This window comes from Hetaerina americana, unplaced genomic scaffold (assembly GCF_022747635.1).
Source record: "Hetaerina americana unplaced genomic scaffold, ioHetAmer1.1.p SCAF_230, whole genome shotgun sequence".
Taxonomy (NCBI): Eukaryota; Metazoa; Arthropoda; class Insecta; order Odonata; family Calopterygidae; genus Hetaerina; species Hetaerina americana.
Window position 1 is genome coordinate 89,737 of NW_027286798.1, and position 22,434 is coordinate 112,170.

Below are 22,434 nucleotides of genomic sequence, written 5' to 3' on the forward strand. Positions count from 1 at the left end.
TTCAAGCAGATTTTATGATCAGAACAAATTAAAAGACAACTATCTCAGCAGCTGGTAATCTTGTCGTGAATGTAATTTGGTGTTCTCCAGAATTTAAAAGGTATATGTTTCATAAAAGAACTCACTAGTCCATTCTTTCCATGTATTGCGTAAATAGGAAGATTTAATATTTTAAATAACAGAGCTTATTATATTTGAACGAAATTCTAGATGAAAACTTTGCAAAAGTTTATATCTATTATCGCAAGTATGCGACATGGTACTCCTTCCCTTGCTCCTCCGAATATCCCACGTGACCAAAGACAATGTTTCAAAAGTATTCCTCCTCTGACTCCTAAATTGGGTATAAAAGCCCTGGTCGCCGGGCAAAAAGCAGTCAGTTGGTTGTCTAGCGATGACCCGTAGGGCACAATGATTCAGCTATGTTGCGCTTGTCGTGACAGTGTGTCCTATTCCTGACCAAACTTCGGACGAGGGCTCTGCCTAGGTTACGTTCATTGTGACCGCGTCCACCCTGCCATACTCCCTTCTTTTCCGATTAATGAGGCCTCCGCCTAGGTTATGTGTTTCGTGACCTTGTCCACCCTGTATTTACCCTGTCCCAGGTAATTTTCTGCCATTTTAATTCTGTTCGCCCTCGCGTTGGTTTACCGAGGGTCTAGCCATCCATAATTTGCTCATACTTATGTAAATGGTGCATTATGACTGATGTTGGGTAATATACGGCTGCTTTGGTGACACTCGATGTAGTTACTCTGACCTTCCCCGAAACCCTTTGTATCGCACCATAGAAACCCCTCTTGCGACATATTGGTGTCAGGTGAGGGGTTGCACGGTTGGACTAGTGATTTATTCAGTGTATGCGACAGTGTCTCATAGATTATCATGTGCCCGTGTACCTCTTTAAATCGGAAGTTCCGTATTTTCTCGGACAGGTGGGATATGCTAATCTGTGCATAGCTAACGAATTATTATTTTAAGACACGTGCTATAACCTCATCGCGATTCTCTGCGCGCAATTAAACTAAGGATCACTTCATCAGGAAACATCAATTAGCCGAAAGAAGGGCCCACCATGGGTATCGGATACACAAGGAGTATGAAAAAATAAATTAATTAAGCTTTAGTTTGTCAGTCAGACAAGGAGTTGTAAGGATTGCTGAGTGAATTGGAGATTCAGTGGGACAGATATGGGATGAGAAACAAAATTAATAAAACCAAGTTTATGCAATTTTCTAGAAAGAAAAAAGCTAAGCTAAACATGAAAATAGGAAGGCAAAAACTAATGCAGGTAGAATAGTTGACGTATCTCTGAAGCATTTTGGACCAACACGGTCAAAGTAGTTGGGACATATGGAGAAGAATTACGCTAGGCACAGGGGCTTTCATAAGGAGGAGAGAGTTGACGAATGGGACGTTGAGTAAGGATATTAAAAAAAGACTCGTGAAACTTTTGATATGATGTATAGTTATATACGAAAATGTGGTCATTGAAGCAGGAAGATAGTCGTGGACTGGAGGCTTTTGACATGTGGGTGTGGAGAAAATGGAGAAGGTGAAATGGACCGAGAAGAAAACCAATGAGAAAGTACTTGGTATGATGGGTGAAGAGAGGGGTTGGTTGGGAGAAATCCTATTGAGGCAGTAAAAACGGATGAAGGGCATATTGACCGACAGGGGACTGTTTAAGATGGTAATAGAGGGTAGAATGTGAGGCAAGCAAGGAAAGGGAAGGAACAGGATAGGGATGTTGGATGGGATGAAGGGAGGAAGGAAGTACTCAGAGCTGAAGAGGGACCTGATGTAGAGGAGAATGCAATATTTTAAGTTTTGTTTGGAGTTATATAATATTTATTTGGTATGATATAGATATGGTACTATGATATAGAAATGATGATTATAAAAACGGGGTAAATTTGAGTTATTTGACTTTAAAAAGTTAACTAACAAATCATCATCAACATCAGTATAACAATCCTAAGATTGGTTTACTGCAGGCCCTCCATTCTTTGCTATTAAGCATAATCTCCCATTGATAGGTTTGCTGTTTTACGTTCTTCTTAATTTGCCCTTCCATGTACTGGTCTTTTGGCCATCCTTGCAGGATCCTTTTTGCTATTCCATGGCTCTGATCTATAGAACGCAATGCTCCACACAAACGTTTTGACCATCTGCTTCCTTGTTTGCAATCTTATATTCTTTGAACGTAGTAATAGCCTTTTCTCAATGAACGTCCTCTTTGCCTGGGCTATTCTTTGCTTAACGTCGGTCGAACCTCTTCCATTCCATGTTACTATATTACTGCCCAACAAGTAGAAGAAGGAAGGATTCCACTTGGTCCAGTTTTACTCCTCAATTTGTGATATCTGGATTCAGCTTCTCTCTTCCACGTGCACAGGGATTTCATTTTCTTCTTGTTGTGCTCATATTATATTCCCAAAGTAGGTGGTCCATAATATTCAGAATTGCTTTCAGGTCCTCTTGCTTTTTCGTCACTCCTGCCATTTCATCTGCAAACCAGAGCATGTTGATTGCTTCATCATTTATCCTTGGCTCCTTTGACGCCCAATTTTTGTGTTTCCTTCAATTTGTGTCTTCCATAGATTCATGTGTTGAATATTGCTGGCGAGAGGTTGCATCCTTGAACTTTGTTAAATCAGGTTTCTATTTTCCTTCTGTTTCCCACTTGCATGGTAGTTACCTCATTAATGTACATTAAACTAGCTATTCAGTGAACATAAATAATGCGCACCATATGTTTTTTGTCAAACTTCTCATCAGCTTCAATGGTTTGGTTCAGCTTGGATACGACCGATGCCATTCTGATGCTTCCATAGAATCAGGGAAGAATGAAGTTAATGCCGTCAGCATGATGACTCGAGTTTGTGGTGGGTTTGTGAAAGAAACAAGTGGCAAATTTTTTGTTTGCATTGTGTTTGTCCATTAAGACATGGCCTCATTCTAGATTATTATTATTAGGAGTTAATTTCATTATTTCCTTGAAAATTGTAACTTAGCACAACAGTCTGATTTACCTAATTTCTCTTAAATTTTTAGTAGTTCTAGGGTTAATTTGTCCATAAAGATATGGCCTCATTCGGCTTCCAATAATAATTTCAATGCCCATATTTTCATGAAGAATTTCTAGTCTTTAAGCTATTTTGGGTATCATCATGAATAATGATTTGCCCTATAAAATTACACCTACATAGGTTTTATATGCTTATTATGCTTTTTGTGTGCAAAAATATAAAAATCTAGAAGACGCAAAGGTACGATTCAGAGCCACTCAAAGACAGGCTAAGCAGGCAGGTTTCATATTAATCATTTACGTTTAAATACTAACAAAACTCAGCATATTGTATGCAGTTATAGTATATAAAAATGTACTGATGTTGAAAATTCTAAAATACTAGGAATTAATATAGATAGGAAACTTAACAGGGAGACTCAAATCAGTCAGATCTGTAATGAACTGATTAAAGCTCAACTTTCCCATTTCAAATGAGTATCGTTTAACACGTGACCATGTCTTCTTTCCATGTCATTTGATTTACAGTGATGAGTTATGGAGTCATTTCCCAAAACATATCATACAAATCTTGCTACTACACAAGGGAGATTTTTGCTCCCTTGCTAATACACCACAACGTGATTTCTGCAGACCATTTTTAATTAGCTGTGGAGTCAAGATTGTACACCATGAGGGGTAGAGCAAGTCTAAATAATACTATTTTTTGTGGAATTTCATCAACTTACAGCGCATTTCATATTGTGGACATTCAAATGTAGAACTATCTGTTTTTTTACACTGTTTTTGTGACACAGATTGTTTATTGAGAGATGAGTAAGGTGGAAATGAAATCCTATGAGTTTGGTGCATTCTTTAAAATAAATCCAAGAACGCCACATTAAAACTGCTAATTCTTCAAGGAAATTTGACAGAAATCATGATGGGTGCCATTTCATTATGTTTGCACATTTTGGTCTACTAAATTCTCCATTATCAAAGGACAATTGATGCATGATCCTTAATCATACATAATGAGAATTTAACAGTTTAAATGAGCGTGCCATTATATTGGTGATGTTAAACATTTTTATATTATTGCACACAAACACTCAAATTCAAGGAGACTTCTTATTGTCTTACATTGCTCCAATATTTAATTAAATTTTGTTTCCATTGATTCTGAATTTGTATAAAAATAAAGCCCGTCTAAATGCATAGTGTACTCAATTAAACTGCATATAATCAACCATTATCGGTTTGCTGTGAAAGTGAGTACATTAAATGCATTTGAAATATAAAGGTCACACTTGTATCCTTAAATAATGGCATTTTCAAGAATAAAAGCAATGCCAATCGAACAGAAAGTAGAAGAAGAAATGATTTCAGGTCAAAATCACCATAATTAAAAAGGAGTATTTCACAACAGCAAGGGATTTGTGGCGTTAATAGCATTATTTGCGAATTGATTCAGCATATTAAATAAAATGGTCCCTCACTACAGAACACAATAAAAATCTAATTTTGCGTTAACTACATAAATATCGAATATTCCTATTTATAACCATTGTATTTTAACAATCCATTTTGAATGATTTTGACTCAATGTATCGTTTGCTCATTGCGCATGTGAAATAATACTATTTTCTAAACATTATTGACGATGTTTATAGCTGTCGTTTGACACTTGACTCCCATTCAATTCTACCAAAAACATAGATCTTAACTACTTCAAAAAGGAACATTTACAAATATATTTTCTACAGAGACTGATACTGCAGTCAATTCAAGCATAGCCCAAAGCAATTAAAACATGACTATCTCAGCAGCAATTATTATTGTTGTGTATGTAATTAGGTGTTCTCCAAATTTAAAAGGCATATATCTCACAAAAGATCTCACCCGTCCATTCTTTCCAAAATACATTCACTTTAATTAGCAACCTGAAACAGCATATCCTTGTTTACGCAAATGAGAAGCCATACCGTTAAGAATTTGCTCCATGTCATTCAGTTGGAAAGGAAAGCCTATGGTCTGTGAGTGTGTAAAGAATGCTGTTTCTGAAGTACGCAATAATGTTTGTTTTGATTCGTTCATTTGGTGACGCTGTTGCCGTGGCAACAGTAACAAACAAGTGAAGAATGAAAGGTTTCGAATTAGATTGAGAATAAGATCTAATTTTAAAGAGAAATAAAGTATGCTCTATGGATACTATATTTTCGTTTATTAGGTATAAAGATCAAATACTGAAAAGGAAAATCAAATTATTGGACATGTGCGGAGACATACAAACGTTTGACTTTCCTTTCTCCACAAATATATAATGGCATTGAAGATGTTTTTCTTTCTTGCAAGCAAGAAAGTCGTTTCATGATGTATCCGGGCTTCATGTTGGTAATATAATAAATAAATGAATGAATAAATTTATCATACATGGGAAGGAGTCTAAAAAATACATAAAATATGTAATTATATTTAACAATGTGAACCATTGCCTATTAGTGTGAACACCTGGGCTATCTTTGCAGCAATGCAAGTTAATATCCTGTAGTTTCATTGTGGTTCTTTGTCTTCTTAGTTTCAAAATTTCCGCGTGCTTTGATGGCACTTAAGGTGATGACGCATCGATGTTGCTGACGACCCATCGTCAGCAACATCGATGCACCAACCCACAAGCTAGCGCAATATGTTTCACATGCTCTTCAACTCTTCGCCAGAAAAACTGACTTTTTTGCTAAAACTTCCATGGATTTCATTCACATTATTCATAATGCTGAATTCCAAATAGTCAACATGCTGGTGACCTTTGATGTCATCTCCTTGTTCATAAATACGCCCATTGATGACTCCATGCTACTCATCAAAAACCTCACCTCACAGGGATTAGCTAAGGATTAACCTGGACCTCGCAAATTCTGCCTCAGGAACTCAAACTTCCTTTGGAATGATAAGCACATTGAACATCATGAAAGTGCAGCCATGGGATCACCCCTCTATTCCGTACTAACCAACATTTTCATTGAGATCTCTCAGCTGTAGGAAATGGTCTTACCCAAAGAAACCAACCCGTAGTAATAGTTGTTGTTTTTGGATGTATCAACCACTGTGTTTGTTTTTGCACCACTTTTTAAAACATTTAAAACCTCAATCCAATTTTGATAAATACGTCAATGCATAAAAAACATATAAATACTTAAAAACAAAATTATTTAAAAAAAAAGAAACGGAAACTCAAGTTGTCCGTTCAGGTCAGTTTCCTTTAAAAACTCGGAAACCTTACCTAAAAAGTTCGGGTCCTCCGCTAAACTATTGCTTAAATTACCTCATATTTTAAAAAAGGTATCTGGCCTTTTATAATTTATTCCGCGACTTCCACCACAGATAGCAATGCTGAGTCGGTTTTGAGTTTGACCAGGCCTTCTCTCGCTGCTTTGCCAGCTTTTTCAATGCCTGGTATTCCCACATGACCAGCAGTCCATTTAGAGGATAACTACTTCCCCTTTATCTGCCGGGACCACAGTGTATAATAGATCTCCTGAACCATCAGGTGCATTGATGACAAGACCGATATGGATTATAGGGAGCTCAATGAGTGCGAACAGATGAAAGAAGAGCCATTACATTCTCTTAAGTCTTTTAGGGCCCTCTTGATAGCTGACAGTTTGGCTGTGAATATTCCTGCAAAACATGGTCAGTTATTCCCTCTGGACTACATTGTAGTGAGAGACCACCACGTGGACACATGCGGATTCTAACTTTGGTCCTCTCCTTTTACTAAGGGTCATTGGCCCTTTCAATAAAGGATCATGGGCATTAATATAAATGACAGAGGCAGCTGATGGACAGGGGCTTCTAGAGTAAATGAGCTACTGGGCACCCACCAGCAGATAGATGTTACATCACGTTATCCTGGTAGTACTATTAATGGTTTATAGGGTACATCAAGGGCTAAGGTCATTTTGCACCATTGCCAAGATGACAAAAATCTCAAATCTATTTTATTTAGGAATTAATAAATAGGAATAAATGTACAAATAAATGTGGGGTGGAATGGCGAGAGGGGGAGGGGGGGAGAGAGACCATAAAAGCAGTAATCAACCCGAAGTTCGGTGTGCTAGTCGTGTGGAATGCACACATGAACTGCACAGTTACGAATCAGTGCCAAATGTATAGTTTAGGCAATGTTGGAATTCCTGGAGAAGGAATGAACATGTTTAAAACAGTAGAGCATATCTGATGTCACATCATTGAGCAAAGCATTTAAAATATTTACTTTACTCAATTTGGTTTTGTTTTTTCTGTCGAATATCATGTGTATCAATGTGGGTCAATTGCGACATGAGTACAACGTTTTTTATTGTGTTGTGACCACCTATTCAGCGTTGTAGAACATCTAATTTCGTTCTCAATAGCATGACAGTATGCTAATTGACACGTAGACATGTGCCGTATTCGTAATAAATCCTATGTATTACGGTGTATAAATAGTTCTAGAATATTTGAGTAATAAATATTTACTGAATGTATCCTGAGAGAATTGCATTGTTTGCATCTGTAATGTTTTCGTGAAACGTATCATTTTCGCGCGTTAAAACTGTTGTTATTTTGAAACAAGTGAATAACGGAAATAAGACGTGCGTGTGTGTTTCTAGCCTAATACTAATGAAGAACGACAGAAATTTCCGCGTAATTGTGCCAAAAGCATGCGTTTTGATATGTTCGTCTTTTGATTTGTTTATGTCATGTAGACCGATGTTTAACGAATCTCTTAGTTTCTAAACTAAGGGTAAATATAGCTTCGTGAAGCTGTTGAATTCCTTAATGTTAAACTCCCGTCATCAACTTGTCACTTCGGTAATATTCTTGGGTATTTATAAATGTACTTACCCAAAAAAGTACTAAATTAGTACTTGTAGTATTGTAGTATTCACTTTTCAAGTTTAAGCTAAGATTCCGTTCTCTCTTCGTTATTTATCCAGTCGCCCCATTTACTACTGTGATTATTCGCATTGCGGTAAACTGTCCCCATATAATTGTTATTATTATCCGTTCTGCAGTGATCCAAGTGTAATCAAAGCACGCGGAAATTTGGAAACAATGAAGAAATCGATCCAGAATGGAGCTACGAGGTATTAACTTGCATTGCTGGAAAGATAGCCCAGGCGTGTACACTAATAGGCAATGGTTCGCATTCTTAAATATAATTACATATTTTACGTATTTTATATACTCCTTCTCATGTATGGTTATTTATTCATTCACTTATTTATTAAATTATATTACCAAAACGAAGCCTAGATACATCATGAAACGACTTTCTTGTTTGCAAGAAAGAAAAACATCTTCAAATGTCAGCATATATTTGTGGAGAAAGGAAACTACCTTTGCTCTAAATCGCACCTTTGCATCTTTGTGCATTGTGTCCATAATGGACACTTCTTTCATTCAATCCCAACCCTTTTCTTTCCGTTTTCTGGCTTACTTAACAATCTGCCCATCAATCACAGTCTTCAATATTCTCAAGAGAACTCAAAAGCAATGGACAATAATCGTCCCATGTTGCGAATATAAATTCATTAATGCCGTTGGCTCAACTTTAGAATTGTTGAAACTTAAATTTTCACATTGAGTAAAAACGGTATAAAAATCAGGTGCATTAAAACTTCTTGAATTAACTCTTAAGTCTCATGTTTAGATTGTTTTGTTGGACGATTTTGACAAATGACTACTGCATATCAATTCGTTTGTCGATGCTATTTCTGGGTTGCCATAATGCCATGGCATCTGCAGCCAGACACTCAACTGGCATCAATGATACCTTTAAAGAAATAACCTCCGATGTCATTTCACAGAGCCAAGGACAGTTTATGGCTAAAAATATTGCCCGATTTATAGTCAAGAAAAATTTTGATGCAGCACTATAATTTAGCTATTCTGCTCTTCGGAATAATAAATCTGTCCACTGTAGGGACATCCCGAGTCTTGATCAAACAATACTGTCGTTCTGCCCCCTAATAGTTGTGGTAATTATGTGTTCTACAGCTTTACCTGAAATTAATGTCAATTAGATTGTCCTGTAATTGCTGCGTAATTTCCTGTGCCAACTAAATAAAGCGTTATGTTCCCAACTTCACAATCTTTGTGTAACTTGGCTCCGCCAAATATTTGATTTCCCTGTGAGTTTGTGAAAGTGCAAGTTTCCCCTGTTCACATAGATATCAGAGTACTTGAAGTACAAATGCATGAAGTACAAATGATGGAATCCAAATAAGATCCGTTTTTTTGTTATTTAAAGGAAGACAATTTCCATGGCTTTGCGGCGTCTACCTGATTATCAAAAAAACACGTCAAGTAATTGTCACACATGAATTCTTGCTCCTATCTACGGTGTTGACGTACAAGTGGGGTTGGCAGTCGGCACCATGAAAGGAAATGCGCATACAGACGACACCGGTTTTTCCCGGGAAAGCATATTTTGTCTGCCTTTACAACGAGATTAGGAATTTTCCCTTTGTTCTTTCCTGAGGAGTTTTATGCAGGGGGTGGGTACCAAAGAGGACCTTTGGAGGAATGCGCATACAGACGACACCGGTTTTTCCCGGGAAAGCATATTTTGTCTGCCTTTAACAACGAGATTAGGAATTTTCCCTTTGTTCTTTCCTGAGGAGTTTTATGCAGGGGGTGGGTACCAAAGAGGACCTTTGGAGGAATTGGGAACCTTTGGGGATTCCTTTGTTTCCCTCCCCCAGCCGTACGTGCTTAAAAAGGATAAAGAAAATCATTTCATTTCAAGGAAAGCTTTCATCCATTTTCTCCCCTCTTCCAACTTTGTAATCATCTCATCCTAGATCCATGGTTTCCTAGTCCTTTTAGCGTTAACGATTCCAATAGTGCCTTTTGCGGCTTTCAATGACCCTTTCATGATAGTTTCACATTTTTCTTCGATATTACTTAGCCTTTACTATCCTCCATGATTTCCTCTACCGCCTGTTGTTACTCCTTCCTTTTCAAACCATTTACTGCTTCTACATTCCATTTTCTAACTTGCCGCCCCTGCCTTATCTTTTTGAAATGCGCGCTACATTTCATAACAACTAAATTGTGGTCACAGTCCACATCCGCCCCCGGGTAGCTGTGCGAATTAACACACTGTTCCTAAACCTGTGTCTTCCCAGGATATAATCTAGCTGATAACTTTCTGAGTCACCTGGCATACTTCCGCTTCTCAGAATACACTGGGAGAATGAAACGACTTAAAACTTGCGCATGCGTGTAGTGGAATAATGTTACTTCCACATGCCAAGACTAGGAGTGCTTCTGAAAGTCATTTTGTTCGTAGAACTAGGACACGTCTCCAAACTTCCGCTTCTCAAAATACCTTGGATGAATAAAACGATATCAGAACTGCGCATGCGTGTTGGAGGGTAATGTTACTTCCATATGACAAGACAAAAAGTGCTTCTGAAGGACATTTTCTTTGTATTACAAGAACATGTCTCCATACTTCCCCTCCTCAAAATACACTGGTTGAATATAAATTATAACGACCTCAAACCTGGCCTGGCGTGTTTGGGCGAATGTTACTTTCTGGTGCCCAGACCAGGAGTTATTCTAACCGTCATGTTTTTGTAATACTACAACCAGTCTCCATACTTCTGCTTCTCAAAGAACACTAGATGAACACTGCATAGACCTCAAATCTGGGCATGCGTAATGTGTGGGAATGTTACTTCCACGATTGAAGACCAAGAGTGCATTTACAGGTCATTCATTTTCCAGAATTAGAACACGTCTCCATACTTCCGCTTCTCAAAACCATCTGGAAGTATGCAACGACCTCAACCCTGGGCATGCGTGTTGGAGGGGAAAGTTACTTCCATATGCCAAGACTAAAAGTGATTCTGAAGGGCAAAAGCTTGTAGTACTAGAACACATCTCCAAACTTCCGCTTCTCAAAATACACCAAATGAACGCAACGCTCTCATACCTTCGCATACCTCGGAATGTTACTTCCAAGAGCCTAGAGACCAGGATTGCTTATGGAGGTCATTTGGTTTTTTTAACCTAGAACATGTCTCCATACTTTATCCGCTTCTCGAAATATACTGTATGAATAGTTTAACGACCTCAAACCTTAGCATGCCTGTTGAGAGGTAATGCAGCTTCCACATGTCTACTGACCAGGAGTGCTTCTAGAGGTAATTTTGTTTGCATAGTCTACAAGCACGTGTGTGGATTTTGGTTTTCAGCCAAACCTCGTGCCTTCAATATTTATTTTTTTTATATAATTCTTTACACAGACGATTAATTCAGAATTTAAATAAAATAGGAAACTGGGCATTGAGAGGATGTGTAAAATCCCAGATATTATGAATAAAAAAGGGATTGGACCGAGGAGCTGGAAGTGATTGAATCATCATATAAAGTGACCACTATTCTCATGCATAATGTGATAGCGTGACTTAGTGATTACCGTACCCATCATTCAAAATACCGCCAGGTTAGTATATGGTTGCGATTTTAGGACTTCATACAACTGTAAGTAGTTATTAATATTATGTAGGAACGAATGAAACAGTTTTGGTTTCATTTCATTAAGAATACGATGAAAATTTATTTAAACATTAATTAATAGGACTTGTATCATGTTTCATTTTTTCAGGAACTCTAACATTTCTTCCTGTTGAATGTTAGTTAATGTGACACATTTAGATATAACTGTCTACTGAGCTGTGTGTTCAGAAAATAACGGGAAATGTTTTTTTTTCGCGGATTTGGACAGTCCGATAGTCAAGATTTTGTTTTTATTATGTTGGTATGCATGCCCCTTTTAGAATGATGACATTTTCACCCGTGTTCAATTGTTTAATATTTTTGTCTATGTGGCAGACGCTAAGATAGGACGGACGGTGAGATATTTATTTATATATATATATATAAATATATATATATATATATATATATATATATATATATATATATATATATATATATATATATATATATATATATAACGATTGTACGGAAAGTTTTCCACGAGCGGCACAGTAATGGGCAAAAGGCTGGTCGAATGAAAGGTTGTGGGAGTTGGCGTGTGAAGGGATAGGAAGAGAAGAGAGTGAGGCAGAATTGCAGGAGTACCGGTGATTATTCATTCAAATAGATAAGGGGGTACTGCATTTGCCTCTGTCAAAGGAAGTGCAATGTTTGCATGAAGAAATATAAATTATGTTTTTTGATAGGCAATTAGTGTGGGAACGTGGTGAGGGGGCATGGAGAGAATATAGGGAGTGGGGAGTAGACCTAATAAGAAGACAGGTTTTACATCGGGGATGGTTGCAAGTAGGGGAAATATCAGGAAATTTGTCACGGGGGGGGGGTGCCAAAGGGTTGGTGGATCTAAGAAGGTTTTTGAGATTGGCGGGTCGTCTCTTTCCATGACATGGGCATTGGGGTAGTAAGGATAAGTTCGCGTCATTGTCATGTCAAATAGGAGATCGTTCTTCAAGAAAGGTTTTCAGTCTGTGTGATCCGGGGAAATAGGTGGCGCAAAGGTTGAGTCCTGCGTCAAATGTGAGCTTGTTATTGTGTGGTGTGTGTGGTCGGGTGGAGTGGCGCATTTTATTTTTTAGTAGTTTTTCCGGGTAACCGTATTTGAGGAGTGCAAGATGTAGATTGTCAAGGTATTTTTTGAGAGTGGCTGTTGTGTCGCCAACCACGCGACATTATTCTGGTGTCAGGTGTAGGGTCGCACAGAAATTTTGAGTCTCGAACCCGTAATCTAAAACTTAATCCCCCAAGTGGCTCATTAACATTCCAAGATAATTTTTCAATTCCTCATCAAAATACTGGAATCTTATCCACTGATAATTTTGTTTTTTCCCTTTTGTGTATGTAGTTTGAACTTATTGCTCTGGCTAATCTAGTGTAACCTGCATTCATTTTCATATTTCTGTTTCGCGTGCTACTGTTTACCGTCATGGCTATGCCTAGTTTTTCCGCGCTAAACCATTTCTCTCCCCATTTTGAGTCGACTTCACTAAGGGGTTCCACTACCCAAAATGATTTCGATCCTACTGTGCACTCAATTGAGCCTGCCACCGAAGCCTCTCCTATAGGGAATAATCCATTCACAAGCAACACATTGGGGAACCATGTCTATTTCATTCTGAATTTTAGCGGTGACGATGATGTGACGGTCGAAAAATTTTTAGAATGCTTAAAAATCACGAGGATCCTTAGCTCTTGGAATGAAACTTACACTCTTTGCGTAAACCGTTTACACCTGCATGGGCCGGCGGCAGAATATGCTTTGGCCAATCCTCACATTCTAGAGTGTCTGAAAAGTTTTTCCAGAAACCCACGTAATAAGTTCTTAGCTCGCGTTTCCCTCCTCTCCCTAGAACGGATGTTTTCAAATTGCGTTCAACTACTGGCTTCAGCAAAAGTTAATAAAGTGCAGAACTCAAGAAGCGCTCGCTTTTTGCCCCAAAATAACTCTGCCGGTAGTAAACCCGCCTCGTACGAAGCTCCTATGCGCCCGAATGCTAAAGCTAAAACCTCAAATACCGGATACGCTGCAAAATGCTTTTCCTGTGGGTGCGCGGGCCACATAGCTCGCGATTGTCGCTCTAAAACTCGAGCTTGTTTTAACTGCGGAGCAAGGAGACATATTTCCCGAGACTGTCCCCCGCTATGCATCGGAATATGTAAGGAAGTTGGCCACCTTCCAATTAATTGTCCAGAGCGCTCAAACCGAATGGCCTCGGGAAACGGGATGACCCCGACCAGCGGGTTGGGGAAGACCTCATCCTATCCATCACTCCAGTGAAAGGAATGACGATTAGCGTGCAGATTATAGGAAAATTACGTCATTTCCTTGTATACACAGGCGCGGCGGTCACGATACTTCACGAAAGATGTTCCTTTTTGATACATTAGGAATAGCCCCGTACGACCGCGCGTGAGTGAGAAGCGCCTCAGGCCATTCATTGATGACAAGCCGGTCAGAGTCGCGTACCTTTCTGTATAGACAATCGTGTTTACCCTCATGATGCTTTAGTAATAAATCTAGGGGACACACTCAATGAAGGCATATTTGGCTTGGATTTTATGAAAAAGTATCGTAGCTAGATTTATTTTGAGAACAAGACCATTAAATTTGAACCTGACCACATGATGTCTTTAGAATCTGTATGCAGTAAAGGTGAGGAAGAAGATTTCATTTCGTGCGAGAATCCCCCATTAGGACCCTGCGAAGAGGCCGACACGGTGCAATACTGTTTCATAAACTGAATGACTTCGTGGAGAATAGCGATGGGACGGGTTCAAGGAGTTCCAATTAGTCCGGCTACTTTTACGATGAGGAAAATGTGCTATAGAAAGTTGACCCTTCGGAGATTCGCCCAATTTTTATAATATGTGCACCCAAAAATACGCGGAAATTCATTTTGACTCGTTGCCACGATAATCCCCTATCAGGAATCATCGCGGAATCGAGAAAATGGTGGAAATCGTCCAGAGACACTTCAACTGGAAAGGCTGCTATTCGGACACCCTCCAGTACGTTCAGCATTGCATCGAATGCCAAAAGAGCAAATTACGCGTGAATAATATTCCATTACAGCCACTGGTTGAAGCCGCCTACCCAATTGAGTAATTAGTTTTGGATATTGTTGGACCACTACCCCTATCCCTCCGAGTTAACCGTTATCATTTAACTCGCCAAGAATATTTCACAACATATCATGAAACCTTTGCGATTCCAGATCAATCGGCCAAAACATTACCAGGATTTTTTTTTCGAGCACATAATTTGCCGTCACGGTGTGCTTAAATATTTACTGGCAGACTGAGGTGCAAACTTCACTTCGGAACTAATGAAAAACGTTTGCAGGGAACTGAAAATAAAATCTATCTTCACTTCTCTCCATGTAACCCCGCCTCAAATGGTCATCTAGGGCATGCACACCATTCCTTTGCTTCCGTGACTTCCCATTATGCAGCCCAAGACCACTCTGATTGGGACGAACAACTGGGCTTCGAATTGCTCACTTATCGAAACAGCAAGCACCAAGCAAGCACCAAGCGGTCAAGCACGGAAGTTAGTTTCCCGTTGGAGAGGACCCTCCAAAACAGTTAAATTTAGAAGCCCGGTTAACGCAGACATAGAGGACCTGAAACACGGAAGACGTCTCCTAGCTCATATGCGTAACCTTTTACCCTCACCGCCAGATAATCCCTTACCCCTGTTTTAAGGTGACGGCATGGCACCACAAGACGCCGAGCAACCTCCAGCATATGCCTCTCCAAAAGAACCCGCTCGTGTCTCCTTATCACCATCCAAGTTCGAAGGCCTTGAAGATTATATTGCAACTCCAAGTCCTCCTTCCAATCCCTCTTTCCTCTATAATCTCCGACCGTTACCTAGTAGAGAACTTTCCTCTAATCCTAAAATCCATTCTTAACCAGCAGACGGATTGAGACTGCCTGGAGCAATGGTACCCCAGAGGAGGAAATTAGTTGCCATTTTTGGAAGTTATGTGTCCGACTTGCAAGTGCGAGGACTCTCAGAGGCGGAGATGCAGTTTGGACGCCGATGCAGAATGGGGTATCCCATTCACCTCCGAGTATGCGCCCATCCCTCGAGCAGGACCCCCCCCAGTTCGTCAGCCCACTTGCCAAGGTGCGCTGGGAGTAAAACTCCTCCTCAATCCACTCAAGAGACTAACCAACCACCTATACTACCAAATATACAAAGTATACCAAACCCAAAGTCCTACAATCAAGCGCTCTGCTCCTTCCGATTAGCCCTTCCAAACGATCTCCACCAAACGAAAGCCCAGAAACCAATCTGTCCAGCAATTCTGTCGAATTTCCACATGTAACCGCTTCACCTGCCTCTTCCCCTGCCCCTAGGATGACCAAAATGAGGAAACCCCATGTGAAGATGCAGACACTGAAGCTCAGCCCACTCCACCTCCTAAACCCCATATCCCTCCCATTTTTCTCTGCGACATAACCAACTGGCAAATTAAATACAATGAAATCCGGCAAGCCTGCACAATTCCTCCTGTGGCAAATCTCTTTCGCAATGAGATTCGAGTTCAATGCCAAACCATCTCCGACTTCAGAGCTGTCACTAAAAAACTCACCTCTATTAACTACGCATACTATACAGGTACGTACCAACTTCAATTAAACAAAAAACCTATTTTTTGTCCTTCGGGGAATACCCACAAATATCCTAAAAGAAGACATTGGAGAAGCTCTGGCGGACATTGGCTTCTCTGCGGAGAATACCTCACCACTGCGTTCGACCCGACCAAACTGTTTTCAGAGAGCAGAAAGGGCGCCAACCCTAATGCCGAGCTCCCACGAATCGTCCCCATCCATCTCCTGCCCTACCAAGTCCGACTCCAGGTCTCCTCCTGCTCTAAAGAATTTCTAGAGCTAAATTTGGTTCCCAACCTTAAGACTTCGGTGGAACCATACAGACCTCCACCTGAACCTCCACAGTGCCTAAGTTGCCAATGCAATGGGCACACCTACAAGACGTGCGGCCTCCCACCTCAATGCACCGAATTTGCTGGCATTCACCATTATAGAGAATGCCAGAAACACAAAACCTCCCCAGCCAAATGCATGAACTGTGGTGGTCCACACACAGCCAATTACAGAGGATGCATTGTTCACTGTGAACTTGTCTTCAAACTGTGCAACAGTAGAGAAGCCCTAAAACTACTTGGAGAAAAAACTTGGCATGTGAAAATAAGTTCACTCTCACATAAGGAAAATTCGGTATGGACCCTTGCCCGCTAACTTCGAAGGAAAAAGGTACCCACCCAGCCAATACCACATAATTTGAGAGCACTATACCATGACAGCGACAATGCAAATACCTCTGCCGACTCCCTCGATTGCATTTTTAAAAACAATAATACATCCTTGTTGGATTCAGAAGCATTGAACAGCGTCTCTGGCCTGTCACTTTGCCCATTCCACATATTCCTGGAAATTACTCCTCAAGAACTTTACTCCATTATGTCCCACTCAAAAACCAAGTCATCACCGGGACCCGATCAAATCTCCTACCTTCACCTTAAAAACCTTCCTAAATCTTTTATCAAACAACCACCAAATCCCCTCCTTTCTTTTAACCTCCCTCTCTTTGTAGCCCTTAACAATGCCTAATACTACCCGGTCCATATCCGCAGGCTTTCCTCAAGGATCAATTTTGTCACCCGTCCTATTCAACCTTTACATTAACGACCTCCCCTCCGACCTTAAAGCTACCTCCATGCGGATGACTAAGCTAGAGCGTCAACTTCCTTTGTCCAAAATCATGCCGCGAAAAATGTTTAAGAATACCTTAAGAGCATAGCAGAGTGGATGACCAATTGGAAACTAACCATTAACACCACAAAATGTGTAAACGTAAACTACGCCAGAAAATGGAAGAATCCTCACATCACTGCTATCCACTATGGTAGGGAAATATTCCCTCAGGCATCATCGGCTAAATTTCTTTGTGTACAAATGGACATTAAACTCACTTGGCAAGCACACACTCAATATGCACTCAACAAGGCCAATTCAGCCGCTTTCTTATCCTATCCCCTCATAAAACGCACCAGTCCCCTCCGTCTTCTCAACAAGGTACTGTTATTTAAATCTCTGATACCACCTATCTGAAGGCTACCCAGCCTGGGGTTCAATAGCCGCAACCAAATTGAAGAAAATGACACGCTTCCAAAATAATACTCTACGAACCCTTGCTAATGACGCCTGGTTTGTAAGAAACTCAGATATTCACACGGATCTAAAAATACCGGACCTTCCAACATATCTTAGCAACCTAGCCACGTCATTTCAACAAGCAATAGGAAATACTGGTAACCCATTATTAGAACCTTTATGGGATTATCCTGATAATCCCCATATCAGATACAATTGTGCTAAAGCAAGCATAAATGGGCAGTCATAATCTCCAAATATAATACTGTCACAAACTGCAATAAAATATACTCACTAGCTTAACTTCGCCCATAAACCACTTATATCCTACGACCATTGATCAGCCTAGCTGGATATTGGTCTAAGATGCACCTAACGGCGCAGTCCATAAGCATTGATTGGTCGGTCGATAGCAGGACCCCCATTCTTCTTTCGCATTAACAACGACCAATGAAAAAACGTGGAAAAAGTGAAAGAAATTTTTTACGATTTAATCAACGTAATCAAAGTATTCAGAGACAAAACAATTGAAGATGTATGGCATGTCGCAATTGGCTCATTTTAATTAAATTTATTTTATATAGAATGTTTTGTGTATTAAAAGCGAAAGAAACAGCAACATTTGTTCATAATTTTCAAAATTTGAATTACAATCATAGCGGCAAATGAAAGTTGCTCAGGATCAGCCACACGCAAATGAAGTCATCGACGATTTATAATTATTAATTAATGTTGAAAAACAGGAGGAGGAAACAACATGGGGATTAAAATGATATGACGTAGAAACTTAAGGCATGATTTACGAATTCTTTTAACCATATTTTTAAAACACACGAAAATCCCCTCCCGTTCATAAAATCACATGTCTGTTCTCAGCGGCTGTGACATGCTTGGAAATGGCATCTCGCTTCTTTTCCAATCTTTTTGCTTGTTCCATCCCTTTTGGCACAACAAACTGCACACATCCTTCAAAGCTTTTCCTTCTTCTCTGTAGGTGGAATATACTTGGGAAATTGTAACTTACATAGAGGATCAAGGATTTGGTTCTACTGAAGGCCTTCTACCCTCACATGTTATATCATATGAAATGTACCCCTCAGTTACATCTTCCACTAGTTTCATTCTAAATTCTGAACTTACCCTTTGGTCCACCACCCTTTCTCTGCAACAGAAATCCATTCCATGAGCCCTGGTCTAACAAGTGAAAAATGTTTAAAATAATTATTGCTCCCCTTTTTTCATAATGGGGAAATTTGTCAGGTGCTGATCTTCCCTTTCTACTCCACCTATTGTATTATTGCACACAACAGCAACTTTTGGCTTTTATAGCACCATATCCTTTTCATTTATATTCCACAAATTCCGTATTATGTACTGTAAAGGTACAGAGACTTGACGGCCATCTTATCTTCCCAATTCATAGCAATCACTTTGCCTTGCTGGAGGGCAGTCATTCCTCCTTTTTCAACTTCTTTAGTCAGTACTTTCTTCCTTTTAATTCTCAATGTCCCATGTCTATCGGTTCCTTTCGTAACCAATAAATCAGCCAGCTCTGAGGAGGTGTAATAGTTGTCTGCAGTCAGGCAATGTTCTTTGACCTAGCAGAGGTTTCATTACTGCTAGCACAATCTAAGGATGTATTAGGAAGATTGGTATATTCCACGTTCAATACTGACCATTTCCTGTGTACCATAAACACAGTAATCAATGCTGGAAGGTCGGTTTATGGGTGAAGGTAGAGTTCACCCAGTACTTAGCTCTATACAGTCTGTGAAATTCACACATCAGGGTATTAAGGGGAGCCAGTTACTTTCACTGTGGCAGATAAGGTTTACCAGGAAGATTGGTACCAGAAAAAATCACATAGCTTGAGTGGAGCATCAGGTGCCCTGAGTGTCTGCCTGGGGTTTGAACTCAGGACCCTCCGGTCAATAGTCCAATGCTCTAACCCCCTGGACTATCATGACCCACCTTTTTCCTGTAGAAATAATAATAAATGACCATATATATCCAGACATAGGCTTAGCAAATCTAAACGTTTCCACCCCAAATTTGGCTCCTTTCAGGGAAACATACTGCATCAGTGAGAGATCATCCTTGTACAGAATAACATTTTTGACAATAGAAATCTTCCTCTCAGGTGTCAACAAACTTGAGAACTTTTTGTTGAGAAATACAAACAGAGGGCTAATTTCTTTCAGCTTGACACAAGGATGTCTATTCCTCATAAAGGTACCATTGTCTGCAAAATGCAGATAGTGTTTGACGAGCACATGTCTATGCTATGGCATAAAATTTAAAGAGAATGGAGTGAGAATGTTCTGCCTCTTTGACAAATATCATTCTTGAACTGGTTTGCTCATAGTTTAATGAGGAATGATCAATGCAAAACAACACACTAATTTCAATAGTATTTATACACTAACAATCTATAAAACTTGAATTTTTTTAAACAAAAGAATCAGTATAGTGGTCAGCATATAACTTGATTTCCACAGTTATTAGTTCAATTGAGTAATCATCAATTAATGCCCGAAAGCATTGAAGAATTCCAGCAGTTTCATCAATCTCTAAATGAACAGGATGAGAAGTAGTCAAGGAAATCTTGGAAGTGGTGATTAGTGAAGTTGCTGGGAATCCATCGGACAACAAAACACTCAGGCATCAAGGAATTGGGCAATACAACCTTCTTCATAAATCTGGGAAATGATGTCCGTTTCTGGATGGTTTATTCTGAGTTAATGAAGATTAATATTTAATATGTTTATGTTAATTTGGGTTGATAAATTGTCCAAAATTAAATGACAATGAATGCATAAATGAATTAATAACTTTTTAAATGAGTCTGCCATTAAATTGGTTTGATATTTTATAATTTTTGAACACAAACTTTATAATTCAAGGAGACTTCTCATCGTCTTAAACTTTTCCAATAATTCATAGAAATCTGTTTTGATTGATTCTGAATTTTTTTGAAAATAAAGCCTATAAAAATAAGTAAATTAAACTCAATGAACCTGCATGGAATCAGTCATTATTAAATGGCTTTGAAATCACGTGCATTTAAAACAATTGACTTATATATGTCATGCTTATATTCTAAAATAAATGGCATTTCTAAGCCAATAGCTGCCAATCAAATATAATGAAGATGAAGAAATGAATTCATTTTACAAACACTTTAATTAAAAAGGAGTGCTTCATAATATGGGATTTGTGGCACCCAATTGGGTAATTGCAAAATGGCTGTGGAAATAACTTAAGAAGCCCTATCATCTACCGAGCGTGTATTAAATATAGTTTATTTTATGTTTAATTTTTAAATATTGAATCTTTCAAAAAATTGTATTTTAAAAATCCACTTTGAAGAATTTGGTCTCAATGTATTGGTTGATCATGGAATACATTATTAAGTATTATTTTCAATTTATATTGACACTGTTTACAGCTGTAGGTTGGCACTTGAATCCTGTTCAATTCCATCCAAAACATAGACCATAATTACTTCAAAAAGGAGCATTAACATATTATATTTGAAACGCTTAGATGGATACTCCAGTCAATTCAAGCAGAGTTTATCATCAGAACAAATTAAAAGACAACTATCTCAGAAGGCTGGTAATCTTGTCGTGAATGTAATTAGGTGTTTTCCAGAATTTAAAAGGTATATAGTATGTTTCATAAAAGATATCACCAGTCCATTCTTTCCATGTGTGGCGTAACTAGGAAGAAGTTCAAATACACATAAATAACCTTAAAATAGACAATGAGACAGTTCACCTCAAAGAGGAGATGTATTCTTCCAAACAGTTTGGATCCAGTCTTATTTCATTAATGAAATACAGTATGCTCTTTAGAGTTATATGCTCTTAATATATTCGTTTATATTGTAAAAATAGTAAAACAATGTTGTTTGAGAAAATATGTGATTTTAAAATTATTTCTATTCGGTTCAAATCATTAGAAGTCAGATATATTAATATTTCAAACAACAGAGCTCATTATACTTGAACGAAATTGTAGATGGTAACTTTGCGACATGGTACTCTTTCCCTGGCTCCTCCGAATGTCCCACGTGACCAAAGACAATGATTCAAAAGTATTTCTCCCCTGACTCCTAAATTAGGTATAAAAGCCCTGGTCGCCGGGCAAAAAGCAGTCAGTTGGTTATCTGGCGGTGACCGGTAGGGCACGATGATTCAGCTATGTTGCGCTTGTCGTGACAGTGTGTCCTATTCCTGACTAAACTTCGGACGAGGGCTCTGCCTAGGTTACGTTCGTTTGACCTCGTCCACCCTGCAATACTCCTTTCCTTTCCGACGGACGAGGGCTCCGCCTAGGTTATGCGTGTCGTGACCGGGTCCACCCTGCCATACTCCCTTCTTTTCCGACGGACGAGGGGTCTGCCTAGGTTATGTGTTTCGTGACCGCGTCCACCCTGCATTTACCCCGTCCCAGGTAATTTTCTGCCATTTTAATTCTGCCCGCACTCGCGTTGGTTTACCGTGGGACTAGCCATCCATAATTTGCTTATACTTATATAAATGGTGCATTATGACTGATGTTGGGTTATATACGGCTGCTTTGGTGATACTCGGTGTAGTTACTCTGACCTTCACCGATACCCTTTGTGTCGCACCATGGAAACCCCTCTTGCGACATATTGGTGTCAGGTGAGGGGTTGCACG